This window comes from Cygnus olor, chromosome 27, assembly GCF_009769625.2.
Source record: "Cygnus olor isolate bCygOlo1 chromosome 27, bCygOlo1.pri.v2, whole genome shotgun sequence".
NCBI classification, from domain to species: Eukaryota; Metazoa; Chordata; class Aves; order Anseriformes; family Anatidae; genus Cygnus; species Cygnus olor.
The window spans coordinates 2,150,213-2,177,742 of NC_049195.1; the positions used below are offsets into that span (position 1 = coordinate 2,150,213).

The following is a 27,530-nucleotide window of genomic DNA, read 5'->3' on the forward strand; positions in this document are numbered from 1 at the left end:
CTGACTTGGAGAACTTAGCTCGTGCCTTACGCAGTGCTTTGAGCTATCTGAATTAGGCACCTACATCAGATGCTGGAAGGCGAAGGTAGTCAGATGGCCCAGGAAAAAGTGACTAATGCCAGCTGTGAGAAACTCTGCGAGGCAGAGCAGCCTTTTGGCCTGAACCAAACAGCTCCATGCTACCAGGAGGAGGAGCTGTCCCAGGAGCTCAGCTCCTTCATTTTGGGAAGATGCCCCCCTGTAGGTGCTGTGAAGGAGCCAGGGGAGGCAAAGGAAGGCACCAGGTTATCGGACTTGGAGAAGGGAGAGCCTGAAGGAAGAGTCTTTCAGGAGTTTTCCTAGGTAAGCAGATCTTGCGTTGGATTTCCTAAGGAACTAATTCATTTCCAGAATGAGCAGGAGGATCACAACATGCAGATGTGAGGCTACAATAATATATAAGGGTTTCGGGCTACAGGGAGGACAAAGGAGAAGAGTCCCTAGATGGGAAGACAGGAAACCAGTACTGGAGATTTGCTGCAGTAATGAAATGCTTTGAGGGAGGGATGGGATCATTCAGAGCTTTAGCTATAGGGCCAGGAGCTGGCATGCTGAGCTATAATCACAGTTTTTCAGTGGCCTGGAGCAAGACAGCTATGTCCTGATCCCCAAAAGTGCCTACGTATCTGATAGGGCAATAGAAAGTAGGATCAGAGCTTTACTGCCTGGGCATATTCCCCCTTTGAAAACGAGCACAGAAATAATACTTTCTTGCCTCACACAGCTGTTATCAAACTTAATTCACAAATGTTTGCAAAAGGCTTTTAAGGGAAGTATCAAGTCTTATGGAAAAGCCCCTCTTATCAGAGAAACCCTGTGCCCGCGCTATATCCAGCAGGGCATCAGGACTAGCCCAAATAAATCTGATGATTGTACAGTTGGCTTTGGCTGCAGAGGCTGCAGAGGCTGCAGATAAGAGTTATTCAGGGCTAAAACTGTGATTTTAGGCATGTATGAAGCTGGTGGAGTGAATTAATTCAGCTGTGAAATGGAGAAACAAGATTACTATCTCTCTGCAGACTTATGTAAGTGACATGCATCCCTTTTTGGCTCATACAATAGTTTTTTTTTTATGTCATCTGTCATTAAAATTCATTCTTGTCTTGCCCCATGATCTTGATTGTTCTCTCTGATGGGAGTTAGGGATTAAAATTGTATGGACTGCTTGCATCACTTGCACTCTGTAATACACTAGTCCTGGCTTGGTTTCTTTCTTAACGTCGGAAGAGTTTCACCAAGCACCACTTCTTCCTGGAGTTTGCTGAGGACAGAGAGGAACTGCACAAGTATTTTGGGAGGCTATGGGACTTCAACCATTGAATACTACACTTGGCAGGTGGGAGACAAAGTGTTTCCCACTTAATAAAGTATAATATATAAATATATGTATATATATTATATATAATATGTTATATTATTATATATATAATATATAATAAATAAAATAAAATATATTTCCCACTTAATTAAAATACAGAGCATATAATATTGATCAGGTACAAAGCAGGTCTGAGCAGCAAACACATGGCTCTGAACGGGGTGCAAAGAGACAAAGGAGCTGATCATTTTAATTGTTTCATTCAGATTTGCTAGATCAGTGGCATCAAAGGCAACAGCAACTACTTAGAGTGACACAACCTTCATCCTAGGGACTATAAAGCTATGTGATTTAGCCAAATTTTTGCCTGAATTTGGGGATGGGAGGCCCTGTCCTTGGTTGTTTTATTCTATTGAACTTCATCCTATTCACTTAGAAAAATCTAGGCTCTTTTTCATTGAAATTGTGTTGAAATTGCCAACTTCTAGAGTCAGGAGTGAGCCAGAGGAAACTGTGGCGAGGTTCAAGTGTCAGTAACACGCTGAGTGCCTTTCAGTCTGAAGCATATGGTGAGCATCTTCTTCAAGCCATGCTTCGGCAAGAAGGAGAGAGCCCTTCCAATGAAAGGCTTTGGCTCTTCTGGTTTTTCTTTTAACAGCAAATGTTTCTTTGGATAAATAGAAGCTATTTAATAGAAACACCAGGAGCTCATGCCAGTCAGATAACCAACAGACAGACCCAGATGGGTAAGCCTTCTTTTTGCATTCAGAAGGGCATCAGAAGTCTACAGGTGAACTCCAGCTACTTCAAATACTGCGTGCAGTCCACTTGGATCGAAAGTTTGCTGTTGGTTGGGACTGCAATTTTCCATGCCTTCTCACAAAACAGAGGCCTTGATTTTGGAAATAAAAATTAATGTGCTACATCATCTGCTAAAGTGGTAGAATAATTTTGATACGCAGAAATATCAGGCTCATTATGAGCGCCGTTAGTTAACCATAAAAATCTGAAATTGTGGAACCCAAAGACATCTGCCTTGGGTCTAGATCTCTCTTTTTATGCTCTGTAGACAATATGCCCGTATCGTAGACCTCCAGTCTGTCTCTGGCACATGCTGTTACCCTCATATAAATATACAACACAGTGTATATCTTCAGGGTTAGCTTTGACAAGACAAGATTGCAGTAATAGTCAAAGGCAAAAGCATTAATACAATAAATAACATTTCACATTTCAGTGCAGCAACTCAAAGCTTTTAATTCACGCCGCATCCTTGCAGAAGAGGGTACAATAGGGGTGAAGGAGGCATTCAGAGGGAAAACCAATTGCTCAAAATCTTTAGCATAGTCAGTAACACAGTCCTGAACTCCTGCCCTGCTCTTAATTGTGAACAGACATTTTCTTTCTTTGTGGATAGAATAGTCTGTATAAGTATAAAATATTAATATTCTCTCACTCCTTTGAATGTCTCATGTATGAATTCTTTAGGCAAGGACTATCTCTTACCATGTTTTTAAGGAGCACAAAGTCAAGCAGAGGAAATCATGGGTTAGAAAGGATGACATAATAAATGTTTGTGACATTCTCAGACACTTCAGTAATACAAGTGCTCTAGCTGGAGAAATTTGTACATTTTAAAGCAAGTACAAATTTAGTTCAATGTTTCTATGCTTCTTTCAGTAAATTCAGCACGCCTCTGGACTGGGTGAAACCTGAGGTAATTCACTGAGCGCCATGCACTCATCTGTGGTGGACCAGTGCTCCGTCTGAGTCTACCCCTAATTTGTGCTCAGTGGAAACAGTGTCTGCCTCAGTTTCCCAAGCCATGAAGCTATGCTCAAATCCATTTTAAAGCACGGAGGACAAATTTGAGTGATGCCTGGCAGCGCTGGTTTTATTTAGGTAGATGCGCCCAAGCAATTATTTCAAGATTTGTGGCTTCCCCTACAGAGTTCTTTGCAGATCATCAATGATACGACTGTCAAAGCTTAGGATATCTCTGGATGTGTTTTAGTTTTTTTCAGTCCCTGCTCTGAAGAGCTCTGATCCAAATCAGTGAGAAACCATCTTCTGCCTTGCAAATGGAGGCCCGGTGTATTTAAGATATTTACCAGATGTCCTCCGGAGGGGTAGTGACAGAGTCACAGGCTGACCCCAAATTCTTTCTGCCCTTGTTTTCCCCATGCCTCAGCCACAAGATGATTCCTGCTGTCATTTGTCTGGAGAGACGTTTATGTAACATGAGTACTAAAGTGTGTCCTTTACGCAGGCTCCTCTTTCATCGGCAGCAACTGCATTTAGACCTATCTTAAATCAAGCCCAAAAGCCTTGAGAATTTTTTCTAGCACATCATCTGTCAGAGGTCTTTCTACCCGAATAAATTTGTGTTCACCCAGAGCATACCAAGGGAAGGATCAAATTAATTGACTTCTCCTTCTAACAAAACATTTTTCAGAATGGGACATCAAACTGATGATCTGACACAAATCATCTGTTTCTCTTCTCTTTTCCTGCCTCCCCACCCTTTTTATGGAAGGGAAAACAAAGGCATCCTTTAGGACGGTGTTTGCAGTGTCATTGTCTCCAGTGCAATCATGACATTTCATCACGGAGCAACACCTCCTGCCTTTCCAATTACATTAAATTTTCAAGATGTCTCAGAGTCAGCCCAGAGCAAACTAGATCAGATGGATGCCTGGCTGCAAATGTTTCCAGCCCCCCTTAAAGAACTGTGAAGGTTTTAGGTGTCTTTAGTGCAAACTAAGGTAGACAATACATTTATTCTATTCTCTCTGTGCCAGTAAAGTCCCGGGGACCAGACTGGAACGGAGGAGAGGCACATGGGAGTGAAGTGGTGATGAAATGCAGCCATCCGTAGGTCAGCTATGGATGAAAACACCGAACGTTTAATTACATGATAAAAACTCCCCCTTTCCTCTGAAAATACTCCAGGTTTTTAAAAGTCAGAATCAAGGATGTCTATCTTTGTTTTCTCGTCCCCCTGCATTTCTCCCAGTGTGTAGTCCTGCTTGCCTTTTGAATTTTGCACAGTTTGACGTGGAAAACCATTTTCTCCGGATGTCTTTTAGGAGAGGCAGCTAGGTACCATGAAGCATGGCTTGTGGGGGGGAGCTGAGCCTGCAGAGTTGGGCACCTCCAGTGCATGAGAGCAAGTATGTGGAGGAATTTCAGAGCTCTGGGGTCCGTGTCCCACTTCAGACTCCAGAGTCTGCCTAATTCGGATATGCACAGGGCAGAAGAGAGCAGGCAAAGAGCATCTCCACAAGTCCTGTGCATCATTCTGATACTGTATTGATGAGGTCTGCCGCAAACGTCATCTCAGCAGCATACCATGCTTTGGGGGCATTTGGTTTGCTTTCTACCTCGGAATTGGAACTTCAAACCCTAGTTTAAGCCTGCGTTCAGCCTTCTTCCTGAACCGTTCTTGATTATGTTGTATGTAATGCCTTTTATTAACAATACAAGGCTGGGAATGAGATTACTAAAAGAGTTTATGGGCCAAATTCATTTAGGAAGATAAACCTGCTTAAGGACTCGGTGCTCTCCCAGGAAACACTCTCCTAGCTGTAATTATTATTACATAAACAGCATGTGAGTTTGGATGTATTTCATTCTAATATTAAGCAATAGCTTTTCTTTTAATCTCTTAATGTTATTTTCCCCAGGCATTTTGGAGGTGGTAGGGAAGATCCTGAGTAATAAAGCACAAACCTAATGCGCTAGCAGGAATGGGAAGTATCTATGCGATGTCAGCGTTGGTTTGTCTCAGATGTTTAACAATAATGAAACATATAAAAGCTTTCTTTTGACTAAGAGTCTGCTGCTGCTCACTGAGGTGAGAGAACAGATGATCCACTACGGAGTCTCATTCTCTCCCCTGCTCTGCTCCATGTGCACACGCCTGCGTGGTTCCCCACTACGAGCATCCCCCAGGACAGAAATCCCTGTAGGGTATGGGATTTATTTATTTTTTATAGCGGAAAAATTGCCAGATTTTAGAACAGAGTTTACGTCTGCGTTAGCCTTTGGGAAGGGCACCATTTCTGAGAGCTGTCTGAGAGTCATCCCAGTTATTACTAATTAAAACAGGGTTGGTGTAGCCAGCTGAACGAGCACAGGCACACTTGTGTCAGCCTGTCTTCTCATCCAGAACTGCTCGCATCTGCAGAGCAGAGCTCTGGGTTGCCCGACGCCGGGCTCCTGCAGCTCAGCTGCTGCTTGCACTTTCTGTGCAAGCTCATTTTGAGGCTGAACTCACTGTCACCGCCGATTGCTGCTTGGCCGTAGTTTTAAGCAGGACAGGCATGAAGCAGAGTCAGGAGCCTATGTGTACACAGCCAAGTCATGCCCTTAATGTTTAGCATAAACATATTTGGGCTCTTGGGTTGCAAACACCTGAAAATGCCTGAGAAAGCTGGCAGCAGCTTAGCGGATTTATGGTGATTATGAAACTGTGCGTCAGTCTGACTCCCAGGTTCTAGCTCCAACTCCTCCCTGGAGAATGGTGCTCTTGCAGAAAAGTAGAGTGATAGGAGATGAAATCGTTCTTGCACCAGATGAATTTGCTGCTGGAAACAAAAGCCTACAGTTCTGGCTATTCAGGAATTTGGAAGTTTTCTTTCCAGTTGGGTCTTCGGGTGTTTATGAAAGAGACAATGGTGGGCTCTCTGGGGCAGCGGTGGGTTAGCACCATGCTCAGGGCCTCTGAGAGCACTGCTGCAGCAGGATTAGTCCTTGGATTTACCCCTTGTACCTGCTGTCCCCAGAGCATTAAGCCTCTAGCACTGGCTGGGCTTCTGCAACTGCTGCAGTGAGCTGCTGTGGGCTTATGTCTGGGTTTTGGGAGCCTGGGAAACAAGAAACCCTTCTCCCTGCTGCCCCAACAATTCCTACTCTGGTAGGCCATGCTAACGGGGTCTCTGCTGGAGGATATCTGCTTTAATGGACAAAGACCTGTGGCAGCAGCTGCTCTGGTGCCTGGCTGCCTGTGGAAGGCAGGGTGACGCAGGGACGGGCTCTCCTTGACTTGCTCGGGGGTTGTGTCATGACAGCCCAGGCTGCTGTCAGCTCGCCAGAGCTATTTGTAGAGATCTTTCGCTGCGTGGCTCAGGTGCTGTGAACTGTGGACATCGGTGATTCAGAGCAACATGGGGGAAGGACATGCTGGGAATCAAATCTGCCTGACAGGTGAATAGATTCGTATTTCCAGAGGGCAGCTCAGAGCAAAGCAAATGAGCAAGTGTCCTTCCAGCCGCTCAGCCGTGGCCAGGGGTGAGCCAGGCCTCCTCTGGAGCAATCCAGCACACGCATCCAAAATCTCAACCCAGGGTCCAGAGCTCGCCAAGTCCGTGTCTAGAATTAGGACTTCCAAAACCACTGGCCTCCGATGGTGGCGGGGCCAGGGTTCTGAGATGTGCTGAAGTCCGGCCCTTCCTTGGCTCTTGTTTCCAGCAGGAGCTACTGGAGGGGCCTGGCCCTTGCTCAGGGTGGGCTCCCCTAATCCGTGGTGGGCGCTGAGAAAGTCCAGCAGAGCTTGTTCTGTCTGCATGTGAGTTACAGCCTTCCACGCTGCTTGTTCTCCCTGCGATTAAAGCGATTTCCACTCCAATAAGCTACCCTGATTTTCCATGGATGAGCTGAGCAGCTGTCTTGTTTTCCCACGAATTTCCTTCGGAGGAAATAAGCCCCGTGCTGAAGAGAGCAATGGCAGAAAGAAGAGCTGCGTAGGTATTAATTGAGGGAAGCCTGCGCTGCATTTTACTCCGGGGATTTTCTCTGAGCTGATTAAACTTCCCTTAATAAATCCACCTGCGGGAAGTTACAGAGGGTGCAGAATTTTTAAAATGGGCCTTTCATCACTGCCTGCTGCTCCTCAGTGACTGTGTCCATAAAGTGAGCCAGAAGGAGCAAGCAAAGGGACTGCGACTCGAATAAATATTTCAAGTTAAAGCAACGTTAAAAATGTGCTGCAAACAAGAGCAGGCATTCATCTCCAGGTTCAGCCCTGCGAAGGGTTAGGAGCAACATGATTGAGAGCTGCTGGCTCGCGAGTGTGAGCAGAGCCATCTGTCGTGGCCGTGCGTCGAGAGAGCAGGTAGGCCCGAGGACAGACAGCGTCACCAGGGTCGCGTTTGATGTGGCAGCGACCTGAGCTGTGTACACGAGGGACTGGGGCAGCAAGCAGAAGCAAACCCTTCCCTAAGTCTGTGAAAGACTAAAAGGAGTCCTCCAAGGAAAGTGGAGGCCGTGCTTGGGGGCCAGGTCGACCCCCTCTGAGGGCACACCCTGGATCAATCAAAGGGGGTTAATGTGTATTTTTAATAAAAACTCTACAGAGTTTTCTTCAAGCTCTTCTGAAACAAAAAGACTTACAGAGCAGGGTAAAATAATTTTGCAGAGGGTGATTGAAAATCTGCTTTCCAAGAGGTGGCAAGGGGTTATGTTGCGTCAGACCCGAGGGAAACGTGTTTTATCAATGTTAGATGCTTTGCTCAAGAGGAATTTTTGTCTACCTGTTTCTTCCATATTTCTACCTATCTGAGGAAGAAAAAACAAACAAACAAACAAAAAAACATTTCAAGCAGAAACTGCTTTTCCCAGGAAAGGCAGATCTGTGGGAGACTCTCAGATATCCTCTGAGGACTCAGTTGATGTGGTTGATATTGTGCAGAAAACATTCAAAAACCACAGCAATGAGGCAGTGTAAAACCCCAAGATAGATATTAATTGTTCCTGTGCAGGAATGTAATAGCAACCAGGTTTGGAGTTATTGATCCTTATGGAGTTTGACACAGGCAGAGGCAATGCTGGATGGAAATTTGGAAAATGAATTAAACGTAACTTTTTTTTTAATAGGAATTTATAGGTCATTTAAGGCTTAATGGTCTCTATCCAGAGCTATTGGCTTTGAAACCCTTAGGAGGAAAGCGCACGCAGAGAAACAGCCCAGCCTGCTGGCTGGGGGGAAGGAGTAAGTGTCCCGAGGACATCTGCTTAGGAGTCACGTCGTGTTGGGAAATGGCCTTCGGAAAAGCAAAGGATAAACGCTGGACGAAGAGGATGTAACTGGAATTCAGCTCTGATGGGTCCTGATGGTGGAAAAGCAATAAAGGCCACTGAGATTAAGTGCTGGTGTAAGAGCAGAGGACTGGTGCTAATTTTGGAATACCTATCTTAGAAATCTAAGCAGCCCTGTGGGGAGGTGGGGACGCGTCTGGCAGGCTAGGGGCAAGGAAGGAACACCGAGCGTAGAGTCATGCCAAAGATTTCAGCTCCCAAGAAATGGCTTTTTACACCTCCGCTCTCTGGGGAGAAGGAAAGAGAAATGAGAAAGGAGGGAGGTGAACACAGCAAAGGCAGATTGATTTCAGCTGCTCTCTTTCTGTGCTTTATACAAAAGAAAATGGAGGCAGAACAACTCCAAAGGCAAAGCTCAGATGATTATTGACGCCGCTAGGAGAGACCTTGAGCACCAACCACATGCAGGCAGGACTCAATGTCATATTAGAAGTTCTCCAAATGCGAAGTGAGAGCGAGTTATTTATTTTTCATGGGGAGGACCTGGGTGTTGCAAAGGTTGAACTGCAGTGGGATAAATGTAAGCATGCATTTTTGAAGTGTTTCTCTCCAAAAGTACTGTCAGGAATGGGAAGAAAATTGAAAGCATTCAGCTGTTTGTCAGTAGCTGTAGAGAAAAATTAGAATCACTGCTGTCAGTGTTTCTTCGAGTTATTTCATTGGTTTTGCTGCTTTGCTTACAAAACAAGGTATCCTTAATGAAAATAGCCAAGACTTAAGGGTCAGAAATCCAAAGCTAAAATCAATGGTTTGTTTTCTATTGCCTGGGATAGTACGGTTGATTTGACCTTTCTATTACTATTCTCATTATTGCAGCTGGATATATGAATTATATTTTTAATTTTTTTTTTTTTTTTACTTTGCTATACTCTGGAACATAAAAAGAAGCAAAACTATGTATTATAAAGCAGCAGGTACAAAGGGAACTTTTAAACTGAACTCTCGACGGCTGTGCTGCTGGCTTTGAGCGCTGCCATCTCCTTCCTGAATATGAATGGCAAGCAGACAAATGCCTCGCTCTGAATTTCTTGCCCAGTGCTATTGTAAATATCTTAATTAAAAGACATTATGGCATAATTCAGTTGACTGCTAGGGTGGAACTGGAATAAAAGTTTTGTAGCTGCAGTTTTTATATGCATCTTTTAAAACTATTAATTGGATGTCTCTTAATAATAGCCTGGACTTATGCAGAAAGATACCTTAAGAGATGTAATATCCTGCTTGGTGTTTCGGACACGGTAGTCTAGTGTGTATTGGTATGGGAAGGCTGTAAAATGATTTTCTTTGAGAGAAAGGTTCAATATTATATTATTCTCATTATTTTTTTGCTCCAGGCAGTGTATCTCCCACAATGCAACGTGGATCACAAAAAGTCACCCCTTTTTTCCCCCTTAGATTTCTAATTTTTCAGCAGTCTGATGTTAACAATGAATTACCATTCCTGGAGCTCTGTATTTATCAGGAATGGCAGAGGACTTAATTGCATAGCGAGGGAGCTATGCATTAAACGATGCCTGGCGATTTGTTTGGAGGGCTGTTTGTTGTTAGCACTCTGATCAACCACTGCTGTGCTTCCTCTCGTGCTGTTTCGGCTCCTTCTCCACTTGCTAAAAATAGTGGGTAACAGACCAGTGAACAACAGTGTCAAGGGATTATTATTTTTTTTTAATCCCCAAGAGCTTGTTTCTGTAAAGAAATATCATTTCCTAATTAATCATTTATCCACTTCATTAGGTATTGTCAGCGACTGAATAAGAAATGGGGCTGCTAAGATGCTGCGCGTTTGTGTTTATTTTATTTTCCGGGGAGCTGGAGATTGTTTAAGCCAGAAGATGCATTACAAGTGGTAACAGCCGAGTTTTCCTAATGGGCAGAAGATGGGCTGGCAGTCGGGGCAGGCCTGCTGGGCTGCTGGGTCGGCCTAGCCGCTGGGTTTGACATCTCCAGGGGGTATCCACACCTTGAACGTGGCCCTGAGCTGCCCTGTGGCAGCGGTTCTCTTCCTTTTACCACCTCTTGCTGCTGCAGGCATCTCCTCCTGCACCTCCAGGCAGGGCCCAGCAGAACACAGCTTCAGTCTGCACAGGGTCTGTAGGTATTACTACGGAGCAAATAGAAGTGCTGGTAAAACTGATGTGGCAGTGACATTGCAAAAATAAAAAATAACCAGCTTGGCATCGAAAGGTGCTGAGCTCCCCCAGCTGTCACCAACTGCAAGAGGACATTGGCTCCCAAGCACCATCTTTGGAAACCTGGCCTTAGATTAAAATATTCACTTTTTTTTTTCACCTTTTTCCCCCTCTGAGCACATGGATAACATGAAATGCTCACAGGAGAGTCACCGCTGTGCACCTCTGCTGCTGCTCCCATCTGCAGCCCAGGCTCCCATCCCTCCTGCCAAAACTGGGCTGGGAGGGCAGTGAGGGACTGGGAACCTGTTTGTGACACCCAGCGGTGCCTAAAATAATGACATACCAACTGTGGAGTGTGGCCAGCCTAGGCAAAGACTGCGGGAAAATGCTCAGTGATGAAGTGTGTTAAAAGGTTGGTCACAGCCATGTGCAAGATGCAGCTTTCTTTTCATTAGTGATTACTTAATGCATGATTAAGAAGTGTTAGGAGCATGCTGCAGGAATGAATAATCTGTAAAAGACAGGCGTAAGTACCCTCTAGAGTTACTGGAATACCATAAAATGGACTTGCCATTTATTTATTCTGTAATCTGTGCATTTTAGACGCCGTATCTTACATTTCCTTTAGAATGAGCTAACCCTGAGAGATACACTGCTGCCTAAATGATATGGAAGTAAAAAATGGAAGTAAGGAAATGAGCTAAGTATTTGTAAGACTTCATACGGCCTCCGAAAAGATAAATGAGAGACCTGCTCCAGCATGAGATCTGCAGTGGGTATCTCTGCTGCAGGCATTAAGCAAAGCAGGAGGAGCTCAGCTCAGACCAGTTACCATGTGTGTTAGGGGAAAACGGGGGCTGCATAAGGACTGAAGCTGCAGCATGCTGGTTTCCTGCTCGGTGGGAAAGATAAAATAACCAAGGAGGAGGGAGAGACCTTTCACATCTCTGTTTAGTGTGATACATCAAGCCAGCAGTGCAGGAGTGCCACCCCTGCCCCAATGGGGAGGTTTATTTCTCCTGCTCAGGGTTTGTCCTTTAGAGGCTCTACAGCAAACTTCATTTTAATCTGTTCACCAACTGCTTTTGACATCTGGAACCCACAGCGTCTCTCTGGTGGCATATTTGTTGCTCAGACACTGCACAGATAAGAAGTGTATCGAGACTGCTCAGGCACTTGGCTGGGAAGGAGGCAGAACAGGCAGCAGCAGTGAGGACCTTTAACACTTGTCCCAGTGGATACTGCCGGCCCGTAAATCACTCTCACTCAGTGATCTTCATCTCCCTTGACAGGCAGAACAGCTGCTCCTTCTCCTCTCTTTCTCCTTCTGCCCATGGGCCACGTCCAGGTTTGATTTCTTCACGCCCACTTGCCATGTTCAGCTGGATCAAGAGTCAAAACGGGCTGCAGATGGAGAACTCCCCAGCAGGAGTCACAGACGATAGCATTGGCAATTCCAGATCTTTGGTGGCTCTCAGTCATCTGTCAAGTGTTAAGGTAGGGCTATTGCTGCTCCCCTCGGCCCCGCTGGCAATCAGTCTGGTCCTCCTGGACCTTTTAACCTCTGCACTGACTCTCATTGACAGCAGCTCATATTTGTATAGTCCCCTCTCACCTCGTCTCTCTTAAAGGAATAAACACTTCTTGTTATTAATTCCTTCTTTATTTTCTTCTGCTGTCACTCTGTCAATCAGTTCTGTGGCTAAGAGAGAGAAATGAAAATTTTGACTAAATAGAAATGCAAAGATAAGATAGTCCAAAGAAAACTCTGGGAAAACATGGGGCGAAATAAAAGATGAACCTCTATTGCAGAGTCCATTTGGTGATTTTTACATTTCTTTAATGATTGTCTAGTTTCATAATACTTCATGCAAATAAAAAGGACGTGGTACAAATGAAACATGGACTACCTTTTCCTGCATTCATCATCAGCAATTACTCTTTGCGCCATATATTCTAGGCTTGTATCTAATGACAATAGCTGAACACACTGAATTGATTATTATCAATTAGGACCCCATTTTACCTAACTAGAGAATTCTAATTCACGATTTTTTTTATAGTCTCAAAAGCCCTTATTTAAAATTCAAAGGCAAGAAACTTTGGCCTAGAAGAATGTGGATATATTTAAAAACATCAAAACCAGAAACCTCAGCAAGCAAACCAAATAATTGAACAATTTAATCAGCATGCTGCCCATCGGTTTTTGCTCTTATCATCGGAAGTTTCAGAGCTCAGGAAAAGACATGTGTTATTTTGTTCGAAAGAGAGCAAGAGTGACAGCGATGCTCCTTGGGAGGGCCTTGTCCTGTGGATGGCTTTCCAGTCAAAACCAATGGGATTTGGACTTACAGCTGCATTTCAATCAACCCGGGAAAGTTTCCTTGAAACAAGTGGCCCAGATGTTGGCCCTATTTAAAAATGAGCTTTAACCTGGATCTTCCCTGTTGTTGTTCCCATCCCCTGGAGCACCGAAGAAGCAGTAGCAGTGACGAGCAAACTCTTCCAGAGCCCCACTTTGAAACGGACACCCAAAGGATTTAATTATTTCCCTGGGCCTGATGCTTGACTATTTCCAGTGCAACTCTGGCTGCTCACGCATTAGTTTCAGTTGAGATTGCTGGCGTGCCGCCAGAGCAAGGAAGTATATGGATTAATTATAGGCCTGGCCACCTGCTTCACCTAGCGCCAGCTCCCTGGATTTGTAGCTAATTTCACGTTGGCAGGCTCTAGCCTTGTGATGGTGGAAATGGAAGCGGGCTTGTACAACGCTGCTTTCACCAACATAATAAATTCTGAATGTCCCGCTCGATATTCTGCAAAATAGATTGGAAATGCAAAAGTAGACGTTGCTCATTAAATCCATGTACGTATCTGGAAGGGAGCAGGGAAGAAGCGATCGGGTCCTCCAGCCTCTTCCAGCTCCCCTTCCCTTGGGCTGTGATGACTTACAGAAGGGGAATGGGATGTTGGCGGTAGGCGATAGGTGACCGCTGTTCAGGGAAATATGCATTTTTTCAGGTCATTTCCAAATAAAGTGAGGCCAGCGATCACTGGCAGTTTCTCTTAACTGAGGTGCTTTTTCTCATTGCCTGTTGCCTCCTCTCACTCTGGATTATTGTAGGTTAAAGGACTGAAATGGCACTTTGGGATGAAGCTTTGGTTGCTTGCTCAGTATCCTCTGAAAGCTTTGTTATAAGGCCACTGAATTTCTCTGTTTTAGTTTCCCATACTGAGGGGAGATGGATATAATATTCTGACTCCTTCCGTCTTCTGTATAATTCAAGTTGTAAGCTCCTTGGGGTAATGAAAGTTATCACTGTAGCAGTACAGAGTGCTTACAAATGTACTGTAATCTTGTCCTGGGCTTCTAAACCCCACTGCACTGGCAGTTATATAGCAATGAAGAGCCTGGAAAGCGCCTGGGATTCAGTGCTGACCTCTGTAATACACAATCTCCGTATCATACCACAGGGAACAAATCAGTCAAAAAACAAGGAGCATGGAAATAAGGATACTCAACAAGTTCTCTCACTCCCCTTAACCTCTGAGGAAATAAAACAGCAAAGGAGAGAATCCTTAATTCCTCCTGTATGCAGGATAGTATCGTTGTTCTTCATGGCAAATCCAATAAGGCTCCTTTTCCTTGCTGTGTTTGTATCCCTGCCTCTGCTAACTATGGAAGGCCACTCTCTTGGTCCCTCCACCGTTTTCTGTTGTCTTCTAGCAAAGCAGAAATCCACCAGAGTTATAAGGGTGGCCATGCAGTCTCTGCCATAAGGGAAAAGCTGTTCTTGTGCAAGCATGTGTTTTTGTTGAAATTATTTGAGCTGTTTGACTTCTGTGAATGCAGAATGCACCAACAGATGAGTTGGGGATGACGTTTTGCTTGGGAGTACCCAGCAGGAGCAGGTATCAGAGAGATGCTGTGACCATTGGGGTAGCATCAATACCTTAATAGGCAGGTAGACAATCCAGAAAAATTTCTGCCCTGTTGTAACTTTACTGACATGGAGCCTCTCTCTTATGGTCCTTAGCCAGAAAAGAGAAGTAGCTTGCCTTGTTTGCTCACACCCCGTTACGTGCCTGCTTGTGGGCTGAGAAAGTCCCCGCTGAATGCTTCAGTGTTTTGTTACCCATATATATATATATATCTTTTTTTTTTTTGTTCAGTGTTAGCTTTTTACGTGTCTAAATGGGGTTCTACAGAAAGCAAATCGTGGACAAAGCCTGGCTTGAAAAGCAAAATTTCTGTCTGTTATGGTGTGAGTTACGATTGGTCATTTGTGCCCATGCAAATGAATCAAAGGATTTTTGTCCTATTTTACAGAGGGTAGAGAAGATAGATGCTGGAGTCTGATGTCTGAAATGAAATTTAATTAAGCTTTCTGCTTCTTTATGGCAGCCTGGAGTTTGTTTAGCCTATCCTAGTATCTGAAAAATCATTATTAGACCAATAATTTCTGATGAACATGTTCTAGGAAATAGTGTCAATTATAACTGTGTAGGACTTTGTTATTTCAGTCTATTACCTGTAAATGAGTTATTCAGGAACAAGAAGTTCAATTGATAAAAGGCAAAAAATCAATAGGTAAGATTGTTGAGATTAATTCTGAGTTTGTAATGGATTTTTCCTCATTGAGGTTTCCAAAAGCTTTCGTAGACTATCTGTCATAGATCTAAATTTAAGTTTCCTGGACCTAAATGTGTGACTAAACTCAAGCGAAACTTTTGTAAATCCTTATTTGTGCATTAAGTTTGTTAATAATTTCAAAATTGCGGCCATTGGGGATAAATGATGAGAGCTATAAAAACACTCAGGACCTTCTTTAGCAGAAATTGCAGTGAGTTTTCTGGATGCAATACATTAATAACGAAGGGATCATTTAGTTTCATGTTTATGTTACAGCGCGTGTCAAGGATGGGGAAGTTATTGTGCATGGTGCTGTACCTGCTCAAGGAGAGTCATTCAGAGAGATTCTCGTCTAAATAGGGAAGAGAAAGGGAATATTAATCCCAGTTTCTGACTGGGAATGAGGAGCCTAAGTGCTTAGCCAAAGGGATGCTGTGGCAGACAGAAACTTGAACCTTCCTTGTATTGGGTAATTTTGATATGACATGGAGGGGACTAGAAAATAAAAAATTTCGATATGATAATCTTGTATAAGTGATGGGTGGAATGGTGAAAGTGATGGGACATAACTCCTTTGTCCTGAGACTCGAGACCCTGGCTCATTGAGGTGTTGGAGCAATTACCTAGCTGTATGTAAATGTGCAGAATTTATTTTCAAATCCATTTTCTAGTAACGTGTGAAGTAAGATGGGCTGAGAAGCCTTTTTAGGCTTAGCCTTGGCTGGAAACTTGCCCCTCTGCTCTGACGCCCTTGGAACTCTGAAACCAGCACGTGTTTTGCCATCCTTCCTCCCATTGCCCTCTCTCCCTGTTGTCTTTGCTGAGTACTCCGTAAATTCTGATCGCCTGAAGACTGGAGAAGTGTCGAGCATCCTTGAAGAGTCCTTGTCCACTCCTTTCATGTGACCAGAACAGGTCCCCCAGGATATTTGGAAAAAGTGCTGCTGAGTCTGTTCTTCTTCTACCGGCGTTTGACACTGGTGACACCCAAGTTTCTCATTTCCTTTTACCTTTTTGTGCTGAACCAGCATTTCCTGGCTCTCCATCCAGCCACCTTTCACTGTCACTGGACGGAAGCTGAGAGCCATCATCTGCATCTCCAAGCCCATCAATTAGTTTCTGTTTTAATCAAGGAATCGTATCTTTCTCTTTGGGCCCATCAATCATCCCTGGCTCTTTGTGAAGCTGCAGCCATCCATCCTTCACCTGCCTCATTACTCAGGGGATGCTTGTGCTGCGATGGTGGGCAGGAGGTTGCTGTGCCAGCACTCCCTGCGGCGCAGAGAGATTGCAGCCTGCTCCTCTACAGTGGGCAGGACCTCAATATTTCTTCCTTTCTTCCTCCCTTGCTTCAGGGGGCTCAGGCCACTTGGGATGAGCTTTTTTCTTGCATAGCTGTAGCTCATTCCTGCTCGGGCAGGACTCCCCACGAACTAGGAGTCGTACGGTGTCATTTGGCATCAAATAGGCTTTGCAGCAGCTCAGCCTCTGCAGCAGGGAACACACCCAGGAGAAGCCCACTGAGCAGGCAGTCGTCATCAGTCAGATCTCTACTGGTGTGCCGGTAATTAATTAAGCATGTAGTAGACCTAATGGAATGCAAAACAATGCCCAGAGTTAATGCTGTGATTTCTGACACTTGTTAGTGTCCTGTTGCCAGTGGGTGGACGATGAAATAACAGCAGAGTGTTTTGGAAGAGTGACACGCATGTAAATCCCCTGCTACAAGTAAGGACAACACGACGAGATGCTGCTACATTTCTTGTTCTCCTTGTCATGGCCTGCAGTGGGAGCTATGAAGAAAACACCTCTCACTGCAGACAGAGATATGCCCACACCTGGGGAGAGACGTCCACGTGTTAGCCTCTCATTTTGGGCAGGGGTCACGCCACATTTCTCTGCCGCATCCCATGGTTGACTGCAGCGGTGGCAGCAAAAGCAACGCCGTGCCCTGCAGTTGCGACTCTGCGCTGCTCGAGGAGAGGAGGGGTTAACCCCCAGACCCTCCACATCGCGTCCAGGCGTGTGAAGAAGCAAATAAGACAAGTGTAGTGAGGCATATTTCTCATTAAACATAGCAACTGGAAACACAGCTACTGGAAAAGGGAGCTCATTTATCATATCTCAGGGATGACACTGGGTTTTATTACCTCCGGGGCTGTAGGTAAACTCCTTGCTGTCTTTCTGGGTAGCACAAGGAATCAGAGCATCACAGTTGCTAGCGTTTCAGCCAAACTCCTGTTCTCGTGTTTTCTGGCTGCTCTTGTTAATTGTGTGATATGATTCTGGGCAATGATGTCCGAGCCCATCAGGACGAAGCCTGCTGTGTGCCCCGCAGAGCCTCTGGTCCCAGGCACAGAGACCTCCATTGCCAACGTGGATTTAGCTTCTGCATCTTGAAACTTTGCTCCCTGGGACCGTGGCTTTCTTACCTTCTCTCGTATTAAGCCCATGCCTTCAGAAAGTGATTTTTCAGGGCTAATGCCAGACCTTCAGCTGCCATGCACAAGGCAGTGACAACAGCTGCTTTATCATGTCTTTGTTTCTTTTCCAGATAGCAGCAGTTGCAAATTTAGGCCCTTTCAGTAGAGTTCCTGACGGTAATTGTCCTATTAAACTTGTGGGTGAATTTTAAATTGAGAAGTAAGAGCTCGATGAGGAAATGTTGCACTAACATCTCGTTTATACCATTGTTGGGGTTTGCAGGCGTTAATGTGATCGATTCACACACCTGTGTGGTTGTGCAGCCTGTGAAAACGTGTGGAAACTGGCTGAACAGAATAAACCGCTGCTAAAACCCTATTGTCTTGTTCCTGTTGTTGCTGCTGTTCCCAGCTGGGGCAGTTTACAGCACTGTGAATGCTTGTCCTGGTTTCAGTTAGGACAGAGTTAATTTTCCTCCTAGTAGCTGGTAGGGTGCTATGTTTTGGATTAGGATGAGAAGAGCGCTGATAACATGCTGATGTTTTAATTGTTGTAGAGCAGTGCTTACACCAAGCCAAGGACTTTCCAGCTTCTCGCTCTGTCCTGCCAGCGAGCAGGCTAGGGGTGCAGCAGGAGCTGGGAGGGGACAGACCGAGGACAGCTGACCCAAACTGGCCAAAGGGGTATCCCATACCATCTGACGTCATGCTGAACAATATATAGGGGTGGCTAGCCAGGGTTGGGGGGCTGGCTGCTCGGGGATAGGCTGGGTATCGGTCAATGGGTGGTGAGCAATTGCATTGTGCATCACTTGTTTTGTACACATTATTATTAGTAATACTATTATCATTATTATTATTATTATTATTATTGTTATTATTATTTTCCTGTCTTAATAAACTTTCTTTATCTCAACTCACAGGCTTCACTTTCCTGTTTCTCTCCCCCATCCCAGAGAGGTAGGGGGGAGGGTGAGCGAACAGCTGTGTGGTGTTTAGCTGCCGGCCGGGTTAAACCACAACAGTGCTTCAGGTATGGGAATGCTCAAGATGACAATTTTTGGAAGAATAGCTCATGTCTGATGCTCTGCCATCCATTTTGCAAGCCTCGTGCTGCTATTTAAGACAGGTTGGGTCGTTCATGGCTTTGGCCCTGGTGGAGCAGGGTTCGAATGGCTGGAGAAAAGGAGCTGGTATTTCTCCAGGGCTCAGTTCACCTGGCTTTTTTTCATCCTAGGGTGGATTACAAAGGCAGAACAGATCTTCATGCATCAGCTGCAGCCCACTCAGAAGTGGAAAATTGTGGATGATGATGATAAATCTTATGAAGAGAAATGTCAAACACTCGTGAGCTTTCTAGTTAAAACATTTCTACTCCTAAGTGTCATGTGGAAGGGAATCACTCTTTGCATGTGATATAAAAACTCATAGATATGAGAAAGCTATACCAACCAGGCAGAAAAATCTATTTTTGCATTCACTGTGATTAAGCGCAAGTCGGTTCTGCTGATAAATGCCTGCCCAAAGGAGTTATGCAAGCCAAGTGACAATAGCTGTGGGAGATGAATTTTAAACCACTGGGACATGGTGTATGGGTAGTGGGTGGACTCTGCAGCCGAGTTTTCATTAAGCCAGAGTTTTATTGCAGGGACACGACTCGTACATGTATGGGCTAGGAGAAGGGATGACATGGTGGAACGAATAACAGAGTAATTAAATTATCTGCATTGTTGTTTACCATTATTACAGCCGGTCATGAGGAGGACGTACCTGAATAGGTACAGTAAAGGTCATATTTCTAATTTTAATGCCTTGCATTTGCTCTCTAAACCGAGGTCAAAGGTAGCTGTTAACCTCTGTAAACAGTTGTGGTGTATAAACTGGTTTAATCTTCCTTTTTGTAAGGAAATGTGTATTATAGGTTAAGTATAAAAATAAACAATTCTTTGCTCTTTATTATCACATCTCTGCAGTAAATGCCTAAGTTATTGGTAGCAGTTACAAAAAGCCAGATTTCTTTCTTGACTGGTTCAGACTATATTCAGTGTTGAGACTTGAACAGAGCTTATATAATTTAAAAATATTATGTGAATAAAATGTCAAAGTGGCTTTCTCTCTAAGCTATCAGTTTGCTAGCCTCGGCTGGAGAGAGAGTAAATGATTTTTACAGATTATGTGCCTTTATACTGTAACAAAAGATGTAGGGTAGTGTCTGAAGAAGAATTTTTTGTCATCTTTTTCTGTCCTTGAAGGTTCTGCTGAATCCATCAGAAATAAAGAATTGGGTGTTAGAGGCAAGGGGCAACCTGGATGTATAAAGGAAGCCGAACTGCTGTTCTCAAAATCCCTTATCCTCCACATTGCCTGCGAGGTATGTTGTGTGGTGTGGGGTTTTTTTCCACTTTGTGCTATTGTGCAGAAGCCAAAATCATTTTCAGCCCTTCTAGTCCAGCAGCTGGCTATAGAAAAAAAGCCCCTTTTATTTATCTTTCAGCCATTGTTCGACTTGGAAGCTTCCTTCTCCCCAGCCCCCCTCGAGTGGCTATGGGACGCGCAAGAGACACTTCTTGTTCTAGGAACAGCCTTCTGGATTAAAACTAAAACGTATTACCAAAGGCAAATTGTGTGCTAGTGTTTAAATAAATGTAGGCAGGAAAAGCATATTTTCCCGTTGAGGAAACAGTGAGAACACATGATGCTTCCTCTCATTTTTATTCTAATACTCCGCTGCTTGGTAATAAATATATTGTCTTTTCCTTGCTACGGTTGCTTTGCTCATCTTTGCCACATCTGACCTGGCTCCATGGCCTCTTCTCAGCACTATTTCTGTGTCTTCTTCCATGCAACTCTGCCTACAGCATTGCCCACCGTATTTCCCCATCCATTTTGCTGAGCCCACAACCTTAACAAAACCCATGAACCTCTCTGGACTGGGACTCGGGCATGGCCATGCACAATGGCCAACACCATCCCTAGATAGTCCGGGTATCCTGCGGTGGTGCCTGCTGTGATTTCCAGCACCTTCTTGCACACAGAGGGGAATATGTTGTCAGCCAGTTCCCTCTTAATTTGCATTCTTCCAATCTAATCAAACCTTTGTAAACACCAGCTCTCTGAAAATAATAATCAACAGCAAGAGACGCATTGGCAGGCTAAGGGAAGGTGAATTAAGATGCTTTTCTTTCTCCTATGCTAATCTTTTCCTAATTAAGTTTTATTAATATTATGATGCAGACGCTCCCGTTCTTGTTTTCACTCATCTTGTCCGTAGTTAAAATCAAATTGCAAATGAATGAGCTATATATTCAACTTAATCACTTAAGCCTGTGACTTTCACCGCTTTCATAAGCAACCCCTACAGTCATCCCAGAATTGGGTGCATTTCTTTTTTTTTTTTTTTTCTATTTTTGAAGTATTCTTACATGATCATTCTATGGGTGACATTGACATTTTGTTATGATAAATTGACTGAGTCATTATCATCAGGAGGCTGTTGGGTTTTCTTATATTTATAATAATGCACTTTTCATTCCAGAACCGGGAGGGGGGGGAGAGCAACCCTTTTTTTGTTTTAAACAGCCTAATATTGCAGCTTTTATGTTAGAATTGCCATAGAATAATGTTATATTCTTCCCTTTTGATTCTTGAGGGATGCTTTGAAAGGCCTAATCAAAAAGAAATTGGAGCCTTGTACTTGGTTGCTCTCTGCAGATGAGCAAGCCTTTGAAGTTGAACCGTTGGTAATCCAGGTTGTTCCAGACGTATGGCGTCTGTGGTGCATAGTGCAGGATGGTACCTTTATGGAAAAATATGGCAGAACCCAGATGGCATGCAGTTTATTTGCTTCACTGAGGACAGTTTTGGAAAAAGAGAAATTCCTCTGGCAAACGAGTAGGAGTAGTTACCCCCGTTTGGAGGGCAAAACAGTCAAGTGAGTGTAAGGAGCTCAGGTGTGAGTGGGACGGAGGTTTCCAAGACGAAACACAGACCCTGCAAATCCAGAACCTTTCCCACGTGCGAATCAAGTGTGATGCTGTGTTATTTGGTGCAGAAGATATCGACTTGGTTTCGGGTGGGCTGGGGTACGAGGAAGGCGATAACAGTACGTTTGGTGGTGTTCATGTGTTACTGTTCAGGTGCAGCAGCGCAGTGAAAAAAAATGTAAAAGAAATGTAAATGTATGTCATGCTGAATTTAGAAGCTTTTGCTCAAGATCTGTTTTGATAGAAGTGCCAAATTCTATCAGCTTAGTTTATTTCAGGTGGCTCTTGCAAATCCTCCCGCTGGCTTGTCCATCTGTTGATGGTGATAGTTTTTATTTTCTGTTCCTTTATGGAGAAATGAGGATACCCTTCACCACCATGGACAATTTTGAAAACATTGCTGATGTTCTGTAGCTTACCAAAGAAATGTCAGCCCAAGAGTTTGTTTCTTTCCCGGAAGAAAGAAAATAATGCCTTGAGAAGAGAAAATATTTCTTGGTTGACAGAAACTATTTAAATACATAATTATCACTGGGAGGGAGTCATTAAGATGATACATTTTTTACTCTGAATTATTAGTTGCATCAGGACCATTTATAGATCTAGCTTGCAGACAGATATGCAAATAAGATGTGGTGGCATACACTCGAGCTAAAGCACCCTCACTGCAGTTGTGTGATGGCTAAAGGGCTAAATTCCGACCCTGCAGGTCCTAAAAACAGGAGTAAATTCATTATTATCAAGGGGGTTGTCCTGGATTTTCCCTGGTATTACTGAGACAGGTCTGTGGACCTCTGTTTATTAGGGGGTGAAATTCAGTCTCACGTGGAGCATCGGTTCAAGTCCTGTGCATGCCTAAACACCACTCAGCGCTTGAGAAGAAATGCAAGGTCTTTTGAAAAGCATAGTTTCAAGGGCTTAAGTGGAACTCAAGTGGCACAGGGGCCTCCTGCGAAGGACTCTGTTTCCACCCCGGTGGTAAGGAGGAGAGCGTATTTATCGCAGAGTGCTCCTCAGTGCTTTTTCTTGCTCTCTCTTCCACTCTACAGATCTGGCATTTGCTGAAGAGCCAAGGAGATGAGCAAGCTGCTAAGAATGGAGCAACTCTTAAAGGGGTATTTATTCGTGGCTAAGGAGCAGATATTCACATAACTGCAGGAAGACAGGGACTGATGTTAAGAAAATGCTGCAGCTGTGTTAAACTCAGGCATGTGGACCCTGTGTCTAGCACTAATCAACATAGTCACCCAGTTACATGAATTGACCCTGGAGTATTTTTGTGCAAACAAATTACTTTACCCATCCTTTCTTGCTGTGAATTTTTATCTGCCTTTTTTTTTTTTTTCTTTAGATCCAGCTTTTATCTAACAGCAGAGGTCTGTCTTCTATCTGCACTAAGCTGTGGCCACAAAAAGACAGAGAATAGTCAGTAGCAAAGTGAGAGGCAGGGACTTAAAGAGAGATTTAATGGAATTGTACTCCAGGAGGTGCCCCAGAGAAGGTGCATATTGCAATAAATGGCCCGCATTCTTGATTGAATTGCCTCCACTGATGGAAAGAAGTGTGCCTGTCTTGCCAGAAAACTTCATTTTTCTCCTGCTACGCACAATATATTTGCTTTCAAAGTTGCAAATACTTTCAGGAGGAGCAATTGAATATGCAGCCTCTCATACCAACGTCGGGACGTTGTGAGGCTGAACAGTGATCTATAGCCTAACGTGTTGGAACCGGGAACCTGTTCCTGTTACTCATTAATCCTGAGGTGCTGAGGGGAGATGCCCCATGTAGTGTAACAAAGTGCATCAGGCATACGAAGTTAAAGAGCAGTAATTAGAGTAGTTCCCAGCTTTCCAGCTAGTGCCTCAGCACTTCCCTGCACACATCAGCTCTCCACGCATGTTTTCCCCATGGTCCCATAACTGATAGACCAAATGACCCGGTCGTTCAGATCGGATATATCTCAGGTGGTGGCTCCAAATAAGCTGCACATGCAGTTCCAGTTGGTTTCATTAACAATTAAGTGTGCGTAGCAACAAATCTGATTTTGAAAAAATGGAAGGGCCTGCAATGTGTATTTTTTAACCAAACACTAACGGGCACGTTTCGTCATTGTGGTCACTCATCTTAATTACAGTTAATCTTAGTTGTGGAATTCTTCCTTGGTTTATGGACAGTGAGTCACACCTAGGCAAGAAATGACTGCCCGCTGTAAAACAGCTGATGGATGTTCAGGGCTCGCGTAAGATGATTTGGTCTTAGTCCAGTTCCCAGCAGACTTGTATCCACATTATAAAAATAGGACATTATTAAATGGCCATTGGATTGATGGAGTCGGAACAAAGACTCAGCAGGCTGTTACTGCCAAGCTGGGATGTGGGACACTCCGGCGCGTAGGGGCCAGCCTCGGGAGGCTTTGGGCACCCCTTTATGACTTTAATGGGGTCACCGGCTGGTTTCCCCACCTGTAAAATGCAGGAGATGGAAATGGAGCTCAGGAGAGCTGCAGAGATGGTAATCTAAAGGTTGTGATGTGCGCTGAGCACAGAGGAAGCTGTGAAAATAAGTAGTTCCTTATCTCTCGTTACCGTGACAGTTGGTGCTTTTGATCAGTAAATGGGCACGCGTCCACGTCTCTGGCCAGATTGTAATTTTAGCGCACACAGTCACATCCTGCTGTAGAGATCTGAAGGGACAGCTTCCCTGAGAGACATAAGGAGCATTCTTACTTTCTGGCTGTGCTTGAGAGCCCTCGAGCTGGGCTGAAAAAGGTGGATGTTGCTGTTCGCTCTCCTAAATCTGAAATTTTGTGATTCGTCAAATACGGATGAGCACTAAAAAATTAGGCAGCTCCAGCGGTGGGGAGCAAACTACTGGGGAGCCTTCACCGAAACCTTAATTGCGTGTTGCTCAGCATTGTCAGTTTGACACGCTGACATTTGGAAATATTGAGCACCTCTTTTTACGGTCGTCTTCCCCTATTGTAGCATGAACACTTACTCTGTAAATGAAAGAAGAAACTCTATTACCGAGCAGCCAAAGGGGGCTTGCATCTTCTTCTGAAGGCACATGTTGGTCTCTGCACGCATGCTGCAGGACCATGGGGGCACTGCCTTATTTCTGTCCCTTCTGTTTCAGATACCGCCGCACGGTTCAGGGGTTGAAAGCCTGGTTGCTCACTATTACAGCCGAACAAGTTCTCCTTCATCTTTAGCAAAGCCTCAGAGGGAAAGCAGAGATAAAATAAAAAACCTGGTGAGAATAAAGGTCACCATGGGAGACAGGGATTCAGGATGAAAAGCCTCAAGAGAAAACAATTGGTAACAGCTCTCCAGGTGTCGGAGAGGAGGGGAGGGAGGTTTGTGCCCACAGCCTCTACTAATAAGCTGCCTAAAACGAAAAGCAGCGTTGTTGGTTAGGAGTGCTTGCTTTTTTTTTTTTTTTTTTTTTTTTTTTTTTTTTTGCTTTCAGATCAAAAGAGCACCAGCAGCAGCAGAGGGGGCTGCTGTTTACCCAGGAGTGTGACAGCCGTGGCGAATACACGCTGGAAACATCTGCTGGGAAAGGAATAAGGTGCAGGGAAGGGGTAGAGAAGTATGAGTGTTATTGATTTAATTTGATCTTACTGATTTTTCATTGTATTGGGAAGCGCCATATGGTTTTGCTTTTCCTTTCTGTCTGATTTAGATGATAATAAAAAGGCTTTGAAGGATGGGAGAAGTAAGAATTACCAGCCTAGATCACAGCATCGGTCTTGTCTCTCAGGTCCTGGCCCTGTCAGCTATTGAGGAGGGAAGTTGGTGTGGGAGAAGCTCAGCAAGTATGGGATAAAGCTTCATCCCTTTTTCTTCATGGCTAGAGAGCACTTCAGGACCTAAATCACAAGGTTTTTGATCGCAGGGAGCTGAAGTATAGTTGTGGTACCCCAGGCCACGTTTATATTTTCCCCACATATCCTAGAAGTGGAAGAGTGTTTGGTTTTAGGGATGTAGGATGGACTTGAGTGGGCAAATGGAGGATCTTTGCTTTTTGGTGTGCACCAAATGAAAATGTACCGGATGAAAATGTACCAAATGAAAAACTTGAAATGTGAATTTGTTAATCCGGAGCTGGAAACCTGAACGTAAAACCTCAGAGCAGAGCCCAGCTTTGCGTGGCAGTATGTACTGCTGTAACTGAGCCCGAAACATCCCTGTCTCCTTCATCACACCTGGACCATGTCAAGCTCAGTCTGGCCCTGCTTGGGAGCCCTTAGTGCCCTCGGGTGGGTCCATCCCAGCACCGAGCACCATTCCCAAGGGACAAGTTCCCCCTCATTGGTCCCATGTCTGGTTCATGCAGGGCAGCATCAGGCCCTGGCTCTCCCCCTGTATCCCAGGGCAGTAGCTGCCAGCCCCTGCTTTGTTGTCTCTTTACTCTTTTCTCCTCTCTTACATTCATGTATATTTATGTGAAGCTCCAAAATAGCCAAGAGCACTTTAATCAGAGGACTATCTGCAGCCTAATCAGAGATAATACTAATCAGGAAGTTCAGAGCATGCTTTAACACTTGCTGCAGAAGGGGGAAGTTTACTCCCAACTCCAAAATGGAGCTGGATGATGGATCTTTTGCATTTGCCCCACTTACCGGAAGAGAAAACAAAGATTTACTGTTTACATCTGGTGTTTTAAAGCATCGTGGCAGGAACAATGAATGTTGGATATGTCATAGGAGCCAGTGCTGTCATGAGAAAATTATGCAAACAGTGCAATGCTAATTTAGATCCAGTGTCTCTTGTGTTTCCAACCATAGGGATCTCACTTTTCGAGCCAATGTCTCAAAATCCCATCTTTTTTTTGGTCACGTGGCCTGATTTGAATACATATTTTAGCTTGCAGGAGGGTGGTTTGAATGCAGAAAATCTGGCATGCTCCTTTCTGTAAGTATTTTTAAATCATTGACTTTGCAATCTTGATAACCAGGATTTTCCTACAGAGATTGTACTCAAAAGGGAAGGAAAAAAAAAAAAAACCCTCTGAACACTTGGACACAAATAAATTGAAAACTTTTTAAGGTTTAGCAAACTTAAAATTAGAGCTCATGAGGGTTTTAGACCTGTCAGGCAATATTGTAACATCTGTTTAACACGATGCCCTTTCTTGAGTTGAGAGATTTTTTTATTCTCGCTCAGACAGAGTTTTGCAGAAAATCCTTTTACATGATTCACATGAAAGTCTTTGCTTCCTGAAGTCTTCTCAGATATAAATGACAAAAGCTCACATTATCTGCCCCATTTTTTCAATTGCAACTTTATGGGATAAGGAACCACAATGCTACTGGATTATATCTTTAACGCAGATTTTCCACTAAGGTTTTATTTTTAAAGCGTTCCTCTTTAGAAATATGTGGATTTAAAAATAAATAAATCATCCCTTACTTTTAGGTCACAATCCTGCTTCAGCTGAAGTCAAACAAAGCAGCATTAAGCAATAAATTCTCTCTTTCGTGTGCCTGCCTGGGTGCTGGATGTCTGTTTTCCATTTACCTTGGATAAGAAAGAACCATGGGCCTGATCTCCTCCAGTGACAGTTGCCCAGTGGAGCTCCAGCAGTGCACAGCCACAGAAATGACAAGCTGCTGGTCCCTGGAGGTAGGACATGAGCAGTAGCTGAGGTAGCGAGCTCGGTCCTTGCTCTACAAACGTTGGCACACGGAGTTGATGCCGAGAGGTTCAGCTGGCTCCCGTCCAGTACGCAACTCCAGTTTGGGGTCAGCACAAACGCAGTGCTGTTTAGGATCCTGGCACTCATATCATCGAGCTCAAGCGTCAGATATTGCTTTGCCTAGTGGAGACAGGCCCCGAAAGAAGTATTTCCCCATATTCTGCAGGGATCAGGACCAAAGGCTTCTTGGACCAGAAGCTACGG

At 44.3% G+C, this 27,530-nt stretch overlaps 2 long non-coding RNA genes across 2 annotated transcripts in view; one reads left to right on the forward strand and one right to left on the reverse strand.

Annotated features, from left to right (window-relative positions):
- Positions 1–22,921, forward strand: LOC121060562. The gene is made up of 4 exons (XR_005814862.1): positions 1–342; positions 11,880–12,084; positions 19,896–20,014; positions 22,676–22,921. It is a non-coding gene; the product is annotated as an uncharacterized LOC121060562 (long non-coding RNA).
- The window catches only part of LOC121060565, a 24,318-nt gene continuing 19,441 nt past the window's right edge, over positions 22,654–27,530 (reverse strand). Inside the window, exons 3-4 of the long non-coding RNA XR_005814865.1 lie at positions 23,759–23,765; positions 22,654–22,667 (exon numbers count right to left, since the gene is read on the reverse strand). This is a non-coding gene — a long non-coding RNA (uncharacterized LOC121060565). The remainder of the gene's footprint in view (positions 22,668–23,758; positions 23,766–27,530) is intronic.